The sequence below is a fragment of the Saimiri boliviensis genome, chromosome 19 (assembly GCF_048565385.1).
Source record: "Saimiri boliviensis isolate mSaiBol1 chromosome 19, mSaiBol1.pri, whole genome shotgun sequence".
NCBI lineage: Eukaryota > Metazoa > Chordata > Mammalia > Primates > Cebidae > Saimiri > Saimiri boliviensis.
The window spans coordinates 24,519,674-24,536,436 of NC_133467.1; the positions used below are offsets into that span (position 1 = coordinate 24,519,674).

A 16,763-nucleotide genomic window follows, 5' to 3' on the forward strand; every position below is an offset into this window, starting at 1 on the left:
CTTGTGGCCTTTGCCCCTTTGCGTGTGGTTAATGTGTCAATGAAACCAAATGCATGCATAAAAGAAAACGTGGTTGTGTTGTCTCCTGCCACCAGTCTGAATATAGATCTTCCACTGTAGACATGCCTGAAGGCTGTTCACTGTCATGGCCCAGCACGGAAACTGTAAAGGAAATGAGGTGGGGTGGTCTCTGTGTTCCATCCCACCTCATGTGACATCCAGTGTGACATGGGTCTTCCACAACCATGGATCATGAGCCCCTGGTGCCACCCTTTGACTCTCTCAGGAGGTGAAGAGAGGCTGCTGCCACACTGAGTTTCTCAATCCTTTGCTTGCTTTTTCTCATTTTTCTCCACCACCCTTATTCAAGTTATTCCCCTTTCTTCAAACCAATCTCCCCAGGTACCCAAGAAACAATTAAATAATGGCTTGAGCATGCCTATATGCATATGTTTGCTTTATTACAACTTAGCACACACATTTATAAAAGCTTTTGAAAAGTTGTGCTATACCAACTTATTTCAAGTAAAAAAGAAAATTATAATCTTACCATATGGTGTTTTCATTTTTAGTATTTTTCCAGTGACTCTGTATTGGCATACATTTGTTCTCATAATTGTGGTCATTTTAAATATTGTTTTAATACAAATTTAAATATCTTCCTTTTTTAGCCTTTGTATTTCTACTTTGAATAAATATATACACATACACATTAAACATTTTCTTATAACATTATAAAAATCAGAACTATAAGGTCGATTTCCTTAATATACACTGAATTACTTCCCTTTAATAACCAGGAGTAGGATTACTGGGTAAAATGATATGATCATCTTTATAGCTCTTATTATATATTGCCGTATAGTCTCCCCAAAATGTAATTTTAATTTGCAGTGCTCCCAGTAGGATTCAAATATACTGACTGTACTGGAAATTCTCAGTCACTGAGTCTGTATAGTGGTTGTTCTTTATTTTACATAGGTATCTATAAAATGTATTTATTAAATATATGTGTAGTTAAAGGTTTTGTCATTGCTGTTAGGAATGTGAAAATAAATTCCTACATTTTCATAAAAGGTATAGGTTAAACTCTAAGAGACTTTCCACTAATCACATTTGATTTTTCAGACTTTGTTCCAAATTTCAAATGGGCTCTATAATGATTTCTACCTTGCTACACAATCAGTCCTTGAACTCTGGACACATCTTCCATTCAAACTGCTTCTCCTTGTATTACTCCTTAGCATGGAGCAATGCGTTCTCTTCCGTTTAATTTCCAAATACAGATATAGAGGGACCATCTTAGACTCATTACTATCCACCCACATGTCATTCTCAGCCAAACTGGACTAAGAGTATCTTCTAAGCAGTTCTTCAAGATGTCTCCTCCTTTCTTCCCATACTGCTCAAATCTTAGGCCAATTGCAGTGGACCAGCTGGTTTCCCAGTCCAGGATCTCCACCATTCTAATCTATTATCTGCAGCTTTGCCAAAGTGATCGCTGTAAAACTTCAATTTAATCATGCCGTTTCCCTACTGAGAACCTCTTTGCTAACTTCTGTTGCCTACAGGATTTATTTCAAATCTTTCCTTGTTATGGGTAAGAATGTTCAAGATCTAGTACTGCTTTTCCCTTCACACTCGCCTTTCACCATTCACTCACACACTCCCAAACCTTAACAAACACATACATGTGCAGTCAACCCTATGAGCCAGCCTCTTTTATGCTCCTCATACCTCACCCATTGTTTCCTTTAACTGAAATGCCCATGACAGTTCCCTACATAGTTTACTTGTAAACTCCTCCTCTCTGTATAAGTTTTCCTGATTTTTTTAGATTAAAATTAAGTTGTGCCACCCCTTTATGCTCTCTTAGAACTTTGTTCTGTTCTCAAGGCTATTGTGCAACTAATTTCATTGTGTTCTACTCAATTCCATTCCTGTATCTCCCACTAGATGGCAGGCTCCTTGAGAGTAGGAGATTACTTTGTTATCTCTGGATTCCCTGGCACTTGCAGAAAGCCTGGTAGGTAATAATCGCTCAACAATTGGTTTTTATATAAATGAATTATATTTAAAAAGCCAAAATTACAATGATTGTGTATTAAGTGAAAGATGACCATCTAAAAACATAAAGCCACTCTCCATGATATTGGTCTAGGCAAATAAAGGAAGCAAAGGCAAAAACAGACAAATGGAATTACATCTAACTAAAAAGCTGATACCAAAGGAAAGAACAATCGACAAAGAGAGAAGACAACTTATGAAATGGGGTAAAATGTTTACAAACTATACATCTGATAATGGGTTAATATGCAAAATCTATAGAGAACTCAAGCAACTAATTCGCAAGAAAACAACACAATTTTAAAATGAGCAAAAGACTTGAATAGACATTTCTCAGAATAAAACATGCAAATAGCAATCAGGTATATGATAAAAAGTCCAACATCATTAATCATCTGGGAAATTTAAATTTTTCAAAAAACATAATGAGGTATCACCCTACACCTGTTAGAATGTCTGTGATGGAAAAAACAAAAGATAACAAGTGTTGACGAGGATTGGAGCAGAGGGAACTCTTGCACACTGTTGGCAGGAATGTAACTTAGTATAGACATTATGGAAAACAGCAGAGGTTCCTCAAGAAATTACAAATAGAACTACCAGCACTTTGAATATATACCACTACTATATATATAATATACTATATATATATATATATATATATATCCACTTTGCATATATACCACTACACATTATGGAAAACAGCAGAGGTTCCTCAAGAAATTACAAATAGAACTACCATGTGATCCAGCACTTTGGATATACAGCATTACTGGATATATATCCAAAAGAAATGAAATAGATATATCAAAGAGACATCTGCACTCCCATAGTTATTGCAACATTATTCATAATAGCCAAGATGTCAAATCAACCTAACTAGATAAATAAAATGTGGTACATATACACAACAGAGTACTAGTCAGCCAAGAAAGGGGGGAAATCATTAACTTGCCGAAACATGGATGAACCTGGAAGACATTATTTTAAGTGAAATCAGCCTGCATGATCCCATTCATATGTGAAATCTGAACAAGTTGATAAAAGCATTATATTACCAGAATTTCATCTCAATAAAAAGGATTAAAAACAAGTCTAGGGTTGCTTTTTATAAAGTAGCACAAAATCATGGTAGAAATGACCCTACTAACAGCACTGGTACTTTTGCTAAAGACTGATTTATCCTAAGAGAACAACAGGGATGCTGTAGACAAAGTATATGGAAGACAAATTATGTAACTGCTGTTTCTTAGCAGTAGTATAATTTGTCTTCTCTGTACTCTCTCCCCCCACCCTCTCTTCATTGTCTCCCCCGACCCTTTCTCTCTCTCGTATGCACACAAATACACAACACACACACACTACCCCTAATGCATGGTCTTGCTGGTAATGCACTGTGCTGAATGTTAGCTTCATCACATTAAGGGAAGCCACAGTAAGTCTACGTGGTTTATTGAAAGTAACCAAAACTGAAGTGAAATTTCGTCACCGATGGTGATGAATACTTTCAAAACCATTAGTCCTTACACTCCGACCACCATCAGACATTCCTCAGAAGCTTATCTTAGTCACATGTACCAAAACTTTCTCCAGCCACTGCTTGTCCTTGATAACACAGGGATCAGGTAAGCCAGGTTCCTTGTCTCAATTTATCTGCTCCCTCATGTGTTTCCGTAAGTTCTGATGCTAGGCCACGTGAGTAAAAGTTCAAAACATCTGTTCAGTTTAAAGATTTGTCTTTGAAAGGGGGACCTGGGAAAGACAAGCAGGGAAAGAATTTAGGGATGCACTCTCATCTGGCATGCAGAAGATAAACATGGGGATTTAATGATTTGCTTTCGCTATAAAGCCCTATACTTAAACTCTTTAAAATTGCAGCAGGCTTAAAACATAAAAGAAAATATTTTACCACTTTTACTGCTCATTACCAATAATTGCTTTGGAAAAGACCATGCACTTAGAATCACCATGGGAAATTACAAGGACAGAATTTCCATTCCAAAGGCCCACAAAGAAGGGTTTCTTTTTGTATCCTGTAAAAGGCTATATTTTTTATTTGAACATGTACTAAAGTTTTGTAAGAAAATTTCTACAGACAGGTATATGCCCAAGGAGATAATATTCATGCAAAATCACAGAACTCAAACATGATTGAATTATTTCTGGTAGCTCAAAGGAATGGTGGAAAAAGTTGAAAATGTTTGGACCAAAGCAAAGAGCACCCCAGGAAGGCAGACTGCTCTTCACCTCCTAGAAAGTGACTACTTGTCATTCACATGCCCAGCAGATCAGTCTAGGATGAATGGGAGAAAACTGCAGAGAAGAATGATCTAGGAAACAGACTAATCTCCTTTACTCACTTCTCACCCTAGGTGTTACACGGAAGCTAAGGGCTTGTAGGGGAGGCCATGACCTACAGCCATTTACTCAAGCAGTTAAAATCAGGCACTCTACGAAAGTTGTAAAACCAGATGTGTATACAGTTTGAGACCCCAGAACACTCAGCGTAAACTTGTTTTAATTTAATGTGATTTTGTTTATTTGTGGAATATCTACCTCTAAGAGTAATCTGCTGTTGCGGTTTAGAGCCCTGGCTCTGGAATCAAACTGCCATGTTCATATCCATTTGATCACTTAGTAAGTGTGTGACCTTCAGCAAGCGACTTAATGCATTTAACCTCTCTGTGCCTCAGTTTCCCTATATATATAAAATGGAAATAATAATATATCAGATGAGGCTGCTAAAAAATCAAATTAGTTAGCACATGCAAAACACCTAGAAGACTTCCTGGCATGTATTAAGCATTCAATATTTATTAGTTGATATTGTTAATATAGTATTATTATACAAAATCTTATGCACATGAGAATGAAAGTTCTTAAAAGCATATTTTAGAGTAATGTTACTTGAGGAAAATTAGTAACTTAATTCAATAGAGGGAGAACAAAACAATTTCTTTTGCTTAAATGACTGGACACCTGAATGGGAGTTTTTCCTGATTTACCAAAAAACTTAAACTTTTCCTCTTTTGCATTTGAAGTTTGGTATTTAAATACAAAATCCTGACCAGGAAGAATCTGTTCCTATATGATTTGTTTCTACTTGAAGAGGGAATGTGAAAGTGGAGTGTGGCAGCAGGAACCAGCTCTGCAAAGCATATTTCTGTATCAAAATTGGACTGAATTTCTTTGCGGTCTCCTCCAACCAGGGTCTCCAGATAAAATACTGGATTATCAAAAGGATATAAGGGAAGCTCATAGATGCCATAGGCAGAGATGTACCCAGGCCCAGATAACAATTTGAATGTAAGATTGGAGCCTTTCAGAGACCCCAGAGCCTCACTTTCAATCTCACATTCCCTCACAGCAGACCAGCCTTCTTTACCTCCAATAAGACACATGGTACATCACGGTCCCCCTGGTTTTCATGTTCTCTGTTCAAAGCCCCAGCCACACTGAAACTGGAATCTCTCAAGCCCCACTCAAGGTTCCTGGGGGACAGAGGTAAACATTTGTATAGGGTGGCAGAAGGGGTAGTTTTCAGAAAATTGGAAGGAGAGCCAAGCAGACAAACAAGAGGTATCCAATAAAACTAACTTATCAAATACCAAAGAAACCCACAAACAAAACCAAAAACAAAGCAAGGAGAACCAAGAAGGCACATTTTGGAACTCAAATTGAGATCATCAGATTCGGCAGGTAACAGACAGACGCTGTTAAAGCAACCCCCTCCTTTCCTTCTGTCAACAAAATTGAGGCAATCTGGAGATTTGCTTATTCCAGAAAGAATCAAAAGTGGCAATATCCTTTCTAAAATGTTATGATGGGTGAGGGCAAAGAAAGGTGCAGCGGCAGAGCAGAGGTGTCCTCAAAAGCTTTCATCCTAAGCCCAAGCTCTGATTTGCAGATACCTCACCCTAAGAGTTAACCCATGATTCCATCAAATTAGGTGAAATAGAAATAATTACTACAGTTTTCACTTTGTTTAGGTCTTCTAGTGCTACTGGCTAAGTTTCATTGATTCTTCCTCACTTATTAAGTCACTTCTAAGACACTGCTTTGTCATACCTCAGGCCTTCTCACATGCCGTTTCCTCTGCCTGGATCACCCTTCCCTCAAATCAAACCATGGTTAGGCTGGTCTGCTCCCGCTGTGAGTGCAGTTGCCCTGCCCATGGTAACAAATAAGACTATTACTCAGTACCCAGGCCAGCGACCCTTGAAGAAGTTGTCCCCTAGCCAAGTTACGTCTTAATCATGACTTAAAAATAGCTTGTTCCTAGTGCTAAATGGCATCTACAAAGCAATTAGACATTTTCTCATGCTGCAAGCTCCTTGCTGTTATTTACAGGAGATAATTGAGCATTCCTGCTTCTTCTTTGACCCCTTAGGAAAAAAAATACAAAAAGAAAGTTCTTTCCTCTCTGCCACCCTGAGCTAGCAAGCACTCAGTTACCTCCCGGGGAATAATCCCATATCCCCTCCTTCCTTTATTCAATGATGTATTCCACATTTTTGAATGAACACCACTGCTGGGGATTACGCCAGTGGCAGGCTCAGAGTTATAGAGGACAGTTGGTTCCCATCCTCAAAGATCTCCCAAGCTAAGTTTCCCGATGGTCAATGTCTTTTTCCCCTGCTTACATTCAGACCCACAAGAGGCAAGAGGCAATGTGTCTTTTCCAGAGCTCCCTCATCAGCCTCATTCCCTCTTCACTCTGGCCAGCCAAACATCAACGTGATTTTTGGCAGTGGTGGGTCTGGCCCGGGCTGAATCTTCCCCTGCGTGGTCCCTGACAGCAGAAAGGTTGGTGTTTTCTCCACTGGCAGCCAGGACAGAATGTTTGTGGTAGACCATCCTGATGCTGAGGCTGGGGAGAGGCAGTAGAGCAGGTGAGAAATAATTTCTGTTTTGAGAGCGCTGAGGGGAGGAAAGCTGAAGACAGAGGAGGAAGTCTCTGTCCTGCCTCTCGGCCCCCAAGTTTCTCACACTTTGTCGTTCTCTGACTTAAAACCTTAGTCATTAGACTTTCCACGGGTGACTCTAAGGTTCTGAACTAGAGATTCCCTTGGGTGTGGGACCACCAGTGCAGCCACCTAACCAGCAGGCTGAAGAGGGGACCGTCTGCCTAGGGTAGGTTATGCAAGAGAAATCAGTGGTCTGGGTGAGCCACTGTATGAGTGGAAAAGCTGACTTGACTTTTTCTCCATTCGCCACCACATAAGGCTCACATTTTGCTTCTCTCTTCATTCAACTTCCCCATCTGAGGCAGGGTTCCAGCATTTTAATTCAGTGTGTGCTCTGTGTACTGCATTCTGTGTGGGTACATGTGGCAAAAGCAAACTGTTGCCCCTGATACCTACATACTCACATAGCTGCTACTTTCACATAGCCTTTATGGGACACTGCTATGGATGCATGGCATAGCTCCATTCTATGAGCAAGGATTCTTGTCACCTTCTTGGTTTCAGGCTAAGACTTAAGTCCTATCAAGCACAAAAGTCAAGAGGAACATAAGAGCCAAACTGAGAGTTGAGGTCATGCATCTGAATATTCATTGCATGCCGAGTTCCATCTTTTATATCATAGGCTGTGGAGGAAATTAAAATTGCTTTGCCACACACAGAAAAATAGCTGGGCATGGTAGCATGTGCCTGTAATCCCTGCTACCTGGGGGGCTGAGGCACAAGAATCACTTGCACCCAAGAGGTGGAGATTGCAATGAGCTGAGATCATGCCACTGCACTCCACAACAGAGCAAGACTCCATCTCAAAAAATAAAAATAAATAATAAATAATAAAAATTGCCTTGCCAATCATTTCTTCATATTCGACAACAATTCACTCATATTTCATTAATTCATCCAGAAGATGCCTTATGGAGCATCTAACAATTCCATACCCAGTGCCAGCACTGGGGACAGAGGGTGAGTCAAGAAATCAGCTGCAACACAGGGCGATAATGCGGTATTTGAAAAAAGCCAAGAGTCGTGTGGGACCACAGAGAAGGGGCATCTCTCCCAGTGGGTAAGGGCTGGATGGAGAAGTAATTATAGAGGATTGATGACTCAGACAAGTCTTAAAGGATGAATAGAGATTAGTCAGATAAAGGAGGAAACAAGAGTGCCCCAGGATTCCCGGCAAAGGCAAAGTCTAATGACATGGAGAAGATGAAGAAATCAAGTGCCTGGATAATAATGAGGCAAGCAAGCTGGTCTGATGTGAGCTCTAAGACAACAAAGGTAGGAAGAAGCCAGACAGCAAAATTAACTCCACCTTGTTAACCAACACATGTAGATTTTAACCTCAATGTGTTTGGGGCACTGAAGTCTGCTAAGGAGCTTAAGCAGAGTAGTAATGAACTTAAATAGCAGGTAAGAGAATTAGATGAGGCTGTTAGCCATTCAACCAAAATTAGTGCTCCAATCTTGCCTGTCTCCCTTCGGTGTCAGGCACATAACAGACTCTTGAAGAGGATTTGTTGATCTGTCATTTTCTATTTCAAGGCTCTGCTTCTTCTTTGGGCACTCATGAAGCATGGACATTCTGGTCATCCTGCAAGGTACCTAAGAGAATGTAAAAAAGAGCTCAGACTTCTGTGTGGTTTTCTGCATTTCTCTGTTGGCCTCAGAGGACCCTTCCAAAATAATGAGAAGGGTGTTTTGGAGGGTACGAAAGCTTGAACTCTGGGCAAAAACACCAACATCACAATGAGTAGATGCCAGTAACGTGAACTGTAGTTAGACTCTCGCCCAGCTGACAGAAATACTAATATAGGAGCATCAGATACTCCAAAGATAGTTATTCAAAGAATCAGGAATAAAGTCTTAGCTGCACCACTGATCCACTGCATCATCTCAGACAAGTCACTTAAATGAAGCCTCAATTTCTCCTCTAAAAAATGGACGTGATCATATAAATCCTGCCTGCCAAATATGATTTCAAAATGAAATAAGGCATGAGAAAGTGCTTTGTGTGCAGTAAAATATCGTAAAGGGTAAATTGCTATTGTTGTTAGTGGCTCTGCATCTATGTAGAGTCAGTTAAGGCTTCTCCTGCATGTTAAAATAATATCCTTCTGGTCTAATCTTCCCTTACAAGTACTACTCCCTTCTCTACCCACCCAGCAGGCAATAATGGGCAGCAACATCTGTAATGTTTGCAAAAGCATATGTGATAAAACTTATGTTAATACCAGAAAAACTATTCTTTCTAGTGAAGTTGATTTTCTTGTGGTGAAAGTATCAAGAAGTATGCAGTTATGCATAGACTGAAGTTTCATACATCTTTCAACAACTTGGAGGAGAGCATGTTATTGTCTCTATTAAAGGAGGAAGAAATTGAGGCCCAGAGATTTTGTGACTGCATGGGGTCATCACACAGTTGGTAAATAAGAGAGCTGTTTGTCTCTAAATATCTCTATTCCAGTAACAGTTCACTAAATGCCCAGTTCTAGGAACAAAATGGGTACTCAATAAATGACTGATTAAAATACAGTACGGTTAGGTAACACTGATGCTGTCATATTTCAGTGTTTGAAAATTCTCGTGGCTAAAGATTATAATGGTGCTGTGGCTAAGAATGATAAACATTATTCCACCTGAAAGGATGAAAGAATTAGTTTTAAATGTATGTTTAGAGAGAACAGTGGTAGGATCGAGTTCTAAGAAATCATTTCTCTTTGTCTACATTTGGTTTAATTTGTTTAATGCAACAAATATTTATTGAGGCCTACAACATGTCAGCCATTATTTCTAAGAACCAGGGATACAAGAGTGAACAGAACAAACAAAATCTTTGAATTCGTGAAGCAAACATTCTGATGGAAAGGAAAGTTAATCAACAGGATTATATAAGTAAAATTTATTATACTTATGTAAGTGTACTATAAACCAGGAAGTTATTAAGTATTAAAGAGAAAAAAAAAGAAACGATAGAGGGGGAGGATGAGATATCGGGGAGGGAGTTAACTGAGATTTTAGATAAGGTAGCTGGCAAACAAGCCTCACTGAGTAGATGACTTTAGGGAAAAGAACTAGAGGGAATGGGGGAGTTAGCCACACAGCTATCTGGGGGAGCAGCACTCCAGGAAGGCAAAGGAAACAGCAAGTTCAAAGGCCTCGAGGCAAGAATGTGTCAGATGCATTCAAGAAATATTCAAGATGTCCAAAGTAGATGGTTTGAGAAATCAAAGGAGAGAAGTGGTAAAAAATGAAGGCAGAGAGGTGACAGGGAGTAAGGCCATTCTAACCCTTATAGGTTGTTGGTAAGACTTTGTCTTTTACTCTGAGTGAGAAATGAAGACATTGGGAAGATGTGTGAGGAGATGTAATACAATCTGACCTATGCTTCAACAGATTTATCTGTCTGCTGTGTTAATAGTAGATTGCAGAGGGCTAAGATAGGCACAGGGAGACCACTTAGGAGGTTATTACCTCCTATTGAGCCAGACGGCCAATGAGGAAGGCTCAAATGCTGGTTTATTTTGAAGGTACAACTGACATGATTTGCTGACAAACTGGGTGTAGAATGTTAGACAATGAAGAGAAACCAAAGCTTGGATGAGACCAAGGCTTTTGATGTGAGCACCTGGAAGAAAGGTGTTGCCATTAACTGAAGTGGGAAAATACAGTATTTACTGGTTTCAGGGAGAATATTAGGGGCTCTGTTTTGGTCATATTAAGTTTAGGTGCTTAGTAGACGTCCACATGAAAATGTCAAGTAGACAGATATCTGGGTCAGGAATCCAGAGGACGTGTCTAAGCTGGAAATAATAATTTTGGAGTCCTCAGCTTATATGTGGCACTTAAAGCCTTAATAATGGGTAAGGCATGTAGGTAGAGTTGACCAAAAAAAACAAGAGGTTCAGGACTGAGCCTTGGATACAGATTGGAAAGACGAGGAGGAACCAGCAAGGAAAACTGGGAAGTAGACGGAAACACAGAAGAAAAACAAATCTTGTGTGGTATCACGAAAGTCAAGGCAGGAGCACATTTGTAGAAATACAGTGAGCAAATTTGCCAAATGTTGTGTATTTGTCAGAAATTAGAAATAGTTGGATTTGACAGCATGGCTGCCACAGAATGACCACAAGGGAAAAAGTGTCAGTGGATTGGTAAGAGCAGAAACCTTTAAAGAAGGGTTGAGAAGGCCTGGGAGAGGAATTAATGACAACTCTTTAAAGAGAATAATTTTACTCTACAGTTGCCCCATAAGCATTATTATAGAGGCTTGAAGGGTAAAAGGACTGTAGCTGAAGTGGAAGTGGAGTCAAGGAGGGTGTTTTGTTTATTTTGCTTCTTACATGAGAGAAGAAATATCAAGTTTGTATGCTAATGGGGATGATCCAGTGGAAAGTTTAACACTTAGTATAGTATCTAATGTATCAACTATATATATTTGCTATTCTCTCAAAAATTTGAATTCATAAATGCATTCCCCTAGAAACTCGTTATGTACTCCTGATTCTTTGCATTTTCAATTTCACTATTTTCACCAGGAACTAATCATATTAGCAATTTGGTCTACAGTTAAACTGTTGCCTGGTATGGATAAGAGAAAGAAGTAATAAATAATACCTTGTTAGAGCCCCTCACAATTACACATTTTTTATAAAAACATGATTTAGTTAAGAGTTTTATAAACAGCCATTAGACATAAATTACCTGCCTTTATGTTGGAAAAATTTTTTTAAATAACTGTTGATTTCAAATTAAAACGAAACCTCCCCAAGCATAGACTGAGTCTTCCTCCTCTTTAAACTACTACTGATTAGTATTTGATTTAACCTTGGATGTTTATTCAAAGTTCCAGTGGCAGTAAAGTTGACTTCTCCTAAGAGTCTGATATCTGTGGACCCTGATCCCCCCTAGTGGGAGTGGGATATCAACATTTTAGGTAATTCAAGAAGTAGCTCCTGTATTGGCAGTCACTTTCACTGACTTCAGTATTATTACTTGCTCTTGGTGTTATCTTAAACAGTTCCTTAAAGAGAATGTCTTCAACATTGTGGTTTCCTGATCAACTGCAGTTTAACTTTATAATAAAACACCCTTCAACCCTCCCTTCCTGCTGCTTCTGCCCTTGCCCCAAACCAAGAGTAGTGAAAACTCTGCTAAGTAATAACTACAGAATTTCTCTCTCAGCCTCTTGGTCCCCACTTTCACTCCAGATATACTAACTCAGGCCACAAAATCACAATTCCCATTGCAAAGCTTTTACCTTGTTTCTATTAAAAACTTAATATTGTATCCACTTCTCTGCTACCAGATGCCTCAATTTTATTCTTTTGTAGCCTGTTTTAGATTTTTGTTTGTTGAGACTAACCTCACACATTTGATTTTTTAAAATAATTATGCATTTGAAGTGAACAAGGAATAGCTTTAGATTGCAGTTGCCTCAGAAAGTTTATTTAATGTTTGATAAGGCAAACATTTCTTCTCTTTTTTAATTGACAGGTACAGCCACATGCACATGTGATAGAGCATAACAAGGATAGCTTAAAATTGCTTATAATAGTCACTAACATTTACTGAGCACTTACTCCATCTCTAGCACTCTGCTAAGCATTTGACATACATTCTCTTATTTGATTCTTCATTGTGTTACTGACAAAACTAAGAATTTGGGGAGGTTAAAGCACTTGTCCAGGGTTACACAGCTAACAAATGATTGATTAGGGATTTGAATCCAACTGATTTGACACCAGTAGCCACCTACTTAACCACTCATGAGAGTGTGCTTGCAGGACTATGCATATGGGCAAAACTTGTCCAGCTAAGTCTCAAGGGCAGAGGAGAGAGATCTGTGCTAAAGGAAAGAAAGTCTTGGTAGGAAGGAGTTATAATACACTGGAAGTGTAACAGTTCTTTGAAACTTCATGATTTATCTTAAAATTTGTGATGATTTTGCATTCTGCTTCATATTTATATGGTTTTAAGATAAAAGAAATATTTGGCTCTATTAAAAGACAAAAAAGACATAAATATTGATGAACCAGATGACAAACATTGTAAGGATGTCAGTTTGCCCCAAATTAGTCTACTATTCAATGCAATTCCAGTTAAAATTTCCATAGAGTTTTTGGAAGAAACTTTCTAATCAAATTTTTTAATTTATATGGCACAAAAATATCCACAGACAGCTAAAACAAGTTGGGAAAAGAAAAACCAAGAATAAAGATTTGCCCTATCAAATATTAAGACATAAGATAGAGCTGTGCTAATAAAAAACACAGTAGTGCTAATTTAGAGATTAACAACCAGAACAATAGAAAGCTCAGAATCATGTTTCTAAATTATGCATATCTATACACACATACATATGTGTGTCTGTATGTGTATAAACTATGATCAGATAAGAATAAGGCATATAATTCAGAATGTGTTGTTGGAAACTTTTGCTTATTTTACAGAGAAAAATAAAATTCTTACCTCACACCACATACAAAAATAGGCTTCTGATAAATTAAATGCAAGAAGGAAGGAAAGAAGGGACAGAGAAAGGGGGGAAGAAGAAAGGAAGGAGGAAAGGAGGGGAAAGGCGAAAGAAGGAAGGAGGGAAGAGAGGAAGGAAGGAGGGAAGGAAGAAAAGAAGGAAAGAGGAAAGGAAGGGAAAGAAGGAACACATAGGAGAACATCGTTATTACGCCTGGAGGAGGGAAAGATTCCATAACTATATTCCCAAAAAAATAACTCACAAAAAAAATTTTGATATGTTTTTCTATTTCAAAATCACAGATAAACACAGAGTTGCTGTCTGTCTCTTTGCCTTATTCGTTTGTTTGTTTGTTTGTTTGTTTGTTTGTTTGAGACGGAGTTTCGCTCTTGTTACCCAGGCTGGAGTGCAATGGCGCGATCTCGGCTCACCGCAACCTCCGCCTCCTGGGTTCAGGCAATTCTCCTGCCTCAGCCTCCTGAGTAGCTGGGATTACAGGCACGCGCCACCATGCCCAGCTAATTTTTAGTATTTTTAGTAGAGACGGGGTTTCACCATATTGACCAGGATGGTCTCGATCTCTTGACCTCGTGATCCACCCGCCTTGGCCTCCCAAAGTGCTGGGATTACAGGCTTGAGCCACCGCGCCTGGCCTATTCATTTTCTTTATAGTGTTTATCGTGTTATGATACTGACTAGTTTACTCATTTGATTTGGGGTCTTGTGCTCATTTGAGGTATGCTTCAGGAAGGCAGGTACTTTGCCTATTGTGTTTACCACTGTAGACACAGCCCCAGAACTATGTCTGGCATAATATGTGGGCGATAAATGGGTCCTTCATACATTGTCTTAAGGATTTTTAAAATATTCCTGAATTGTATAGATCCCATTGCTATCTGGGATTCCTTTTTTTTTTTTTTTAACCATTTTACAGGTTCTACTACAACTTCCTCTAATATAAGTCCTAAAGGGTATCTACAAGACTGCTTCTTAGAGAAATTTCAGTTTCTACCATGCCTAAAACTCTGATTTAATCCCTGTAGGCAACAGTAGGACTATTATGACAATGTCTTTTGAATGCATCATGTAGAGTTGATCCACCTAGAGATAATACCTTTAGGATATAACTGAAACAAAAGAATTGAAAATAGAAGAAAGCATATTTCTATAAATTATTTTCTCCCATTGCAATTATCCAGAAAGGAAACAGGTTGATTTGAGAAGCAGTAAATTATGCATCACTGAATGTGTTTGGACAGAGTCTGCATGACCACTTACCAGAAAAAGAGAGAAAAGATGAGAAGAAATGCTCTTTAAGGTTCCTTCCATCCTCAAGCTCTAAGATCCTAAGTCAGTTTCTTCTTATACCCACTCCTCTCCATAATACTCTTCCCTTCCCCCTACCAAGAATATTGAAGCAGCATAATGCCAAAGACAGCAATAAACACTATAAATAATTATTACTCTCAGCACTTGATGAGTGACACCAAAAATTAAAGGACGCCTGCACAGTAAAGCAAGCACTCTGCAGGGTATTTATTTTTTGGCTCTGGAATATAAAGACACATAGTCAGAGACATACATTCATCTTCCATTCTTAGTGCCCCATGCCCACCCGCACTGAGGGAGATGCTCACATGAACATCATGCAAATACTGCATGGCGTGGGCTGAAATTCACAGGCAGAGGTATCAGCACAGATTATGCAGCTGCCATCTTTTGAAATTCCATAGAGATGCTTGGTCATGCACAACTGAACACATCAAGAGGTTTGCTCTAGTTTCACTCTGCCTGTAAGAGGGGTCCTGCCCCATGTTGCTCTTCTTTTTTAAAAAATAAGGATCCATGAAAGTGGCCTTGGAAGTAGGAGGCGAAAGTTCTGAGTGTGGGTACTGGATGCTCAGGAGTTGCATTCCCATACTGATAGCACCTAGAGACCTTGTGGGAAGCTGAGGCTGCATCTAGGGCCTCTCATCTGGCAGGAGTCCCCCAACCCCATCCCTCTACTCCATACCTCCCACCCAGCCTCCCAACCCTAGCCCGAGAGCTCATTGCCAGGAATCCCCAAGAGGGCCTCAGGACCCTTTGATAGACAATGCCACTCATCTCCCCAACCTGCCTTCTACTTCTCCACCCTAGCCAGTTCTCTGGCTTACACTATAGAGCCTAGTGATGCTTACACTATAGAGCTCTCTGGCACTGTGAGCATTTGCACATCCCTTACCTCGTTTCATCCTTCCAAGAGCCTTGTAAGGGAAAACAGCAGGTCTGATTATGTCCATTTTATTCATGAAGAGACTGAGATGCAGACAGGATAAAGTGACTTGCCTAAGTCATCCAACCATGTGGCAAAGCCAGGACATGAGGTAGGTCATCAGAACCCTCATCTCTTGCATTCGCCTCCAAAATAGATCTCTCATCAGGTTGCCAGACAATGATGCCATTCGTGTCAGACAGAGCAACTGTAAAAAGAATGGTCATCCATGACCCATTAGCTCTGGAAAGAAGGGCAGCATGGAAGAACTCTCTGAGATACAAAGAAGTAAGAACACGCTCCCACCAGAGAGCAATTCCCACCAGAACAGCTCTCCTTGAGATGTGTCACTTTCACATGTAAGCGCACTGCCACCTGGGGAAATAACACACAACAGGTGCAGAGTGATACTGAGATGATTACTTTATCCTCCTCTGCTTTCCCTAGATTACAGGGTAGTGATTATATCAGAAGAGAAAGTGATTTTTCTCAATCTTTGCTGGTGGATTACATGTGAAAGTATAATCACAGCAACCACAGTTCCTGCACCTAACTCAGAAGTGGGTCAGGATATAGAGACATCTGAGAGAAGAAAGGGTGACTACTTAAAAGGAGCTCTTTAGAGGCAACACAGGTAAAAGATGCCCTGGTTGCCCAATATTAGGAGGCTTCACAAGGAAAAGATAAGACTAGCCACCCAGTTTTAGTGGCAGAGCCTGAGACTCCTGTGTTCAAATTAGGAAGCTGTCTTGATATTACTTGACTTGCATCGATGGCCTGAGGTCTGCACTCATTCTGCCACTAGCTAGCTGTGTGGTGATAAATATAGTAAAATCAAAAGGACACTGGATTAGGTGTTAGGAGGCCTGGGTGACTGTGAACCCTGGAAAAGTTGCTTCTTCTCTCTGGGCTGAAGCAGAAGAATCTCTTGAGCCTGGGAGGAAGATGTTGCAGTGAGCTAAGATTGCACCAATGCAACCCAGCCTGGATGGCAGAGCAAAACTCC

General features: G+C 39.7%; 1 protein-coding gene across 9 annotated transcripts in view; it reads right to left on the reverse strand.

Annotated features, from left to right (window-relative positions):
* Positions 1-16,763, reverse strand: part of LOC101052132 (lymphotactin) — a 143,795-nt gene that overhangs the window by 16,905 nt on the left and 110,127 nt on the right. For 3 of the 9 annotated variants that reach the window (XR_012515048.1, XR_012515051.1, XR_012515052.1), the window contains one exon: positions 1-16,763. This exon is cut by the window's right edge and continues 14,612 nt beyond it. The exons of 1 other annotated variant lie outside the window; for it this stretch is intronic. The gene's annotated coding sequence lies outside the window, so the exon portion shown is untranslated. 5 more of the 9 variants (XR_012515054.1, XM_039460267.2, XR_012515053.1 and 2 more) reach the window with 4 other exon arrangements.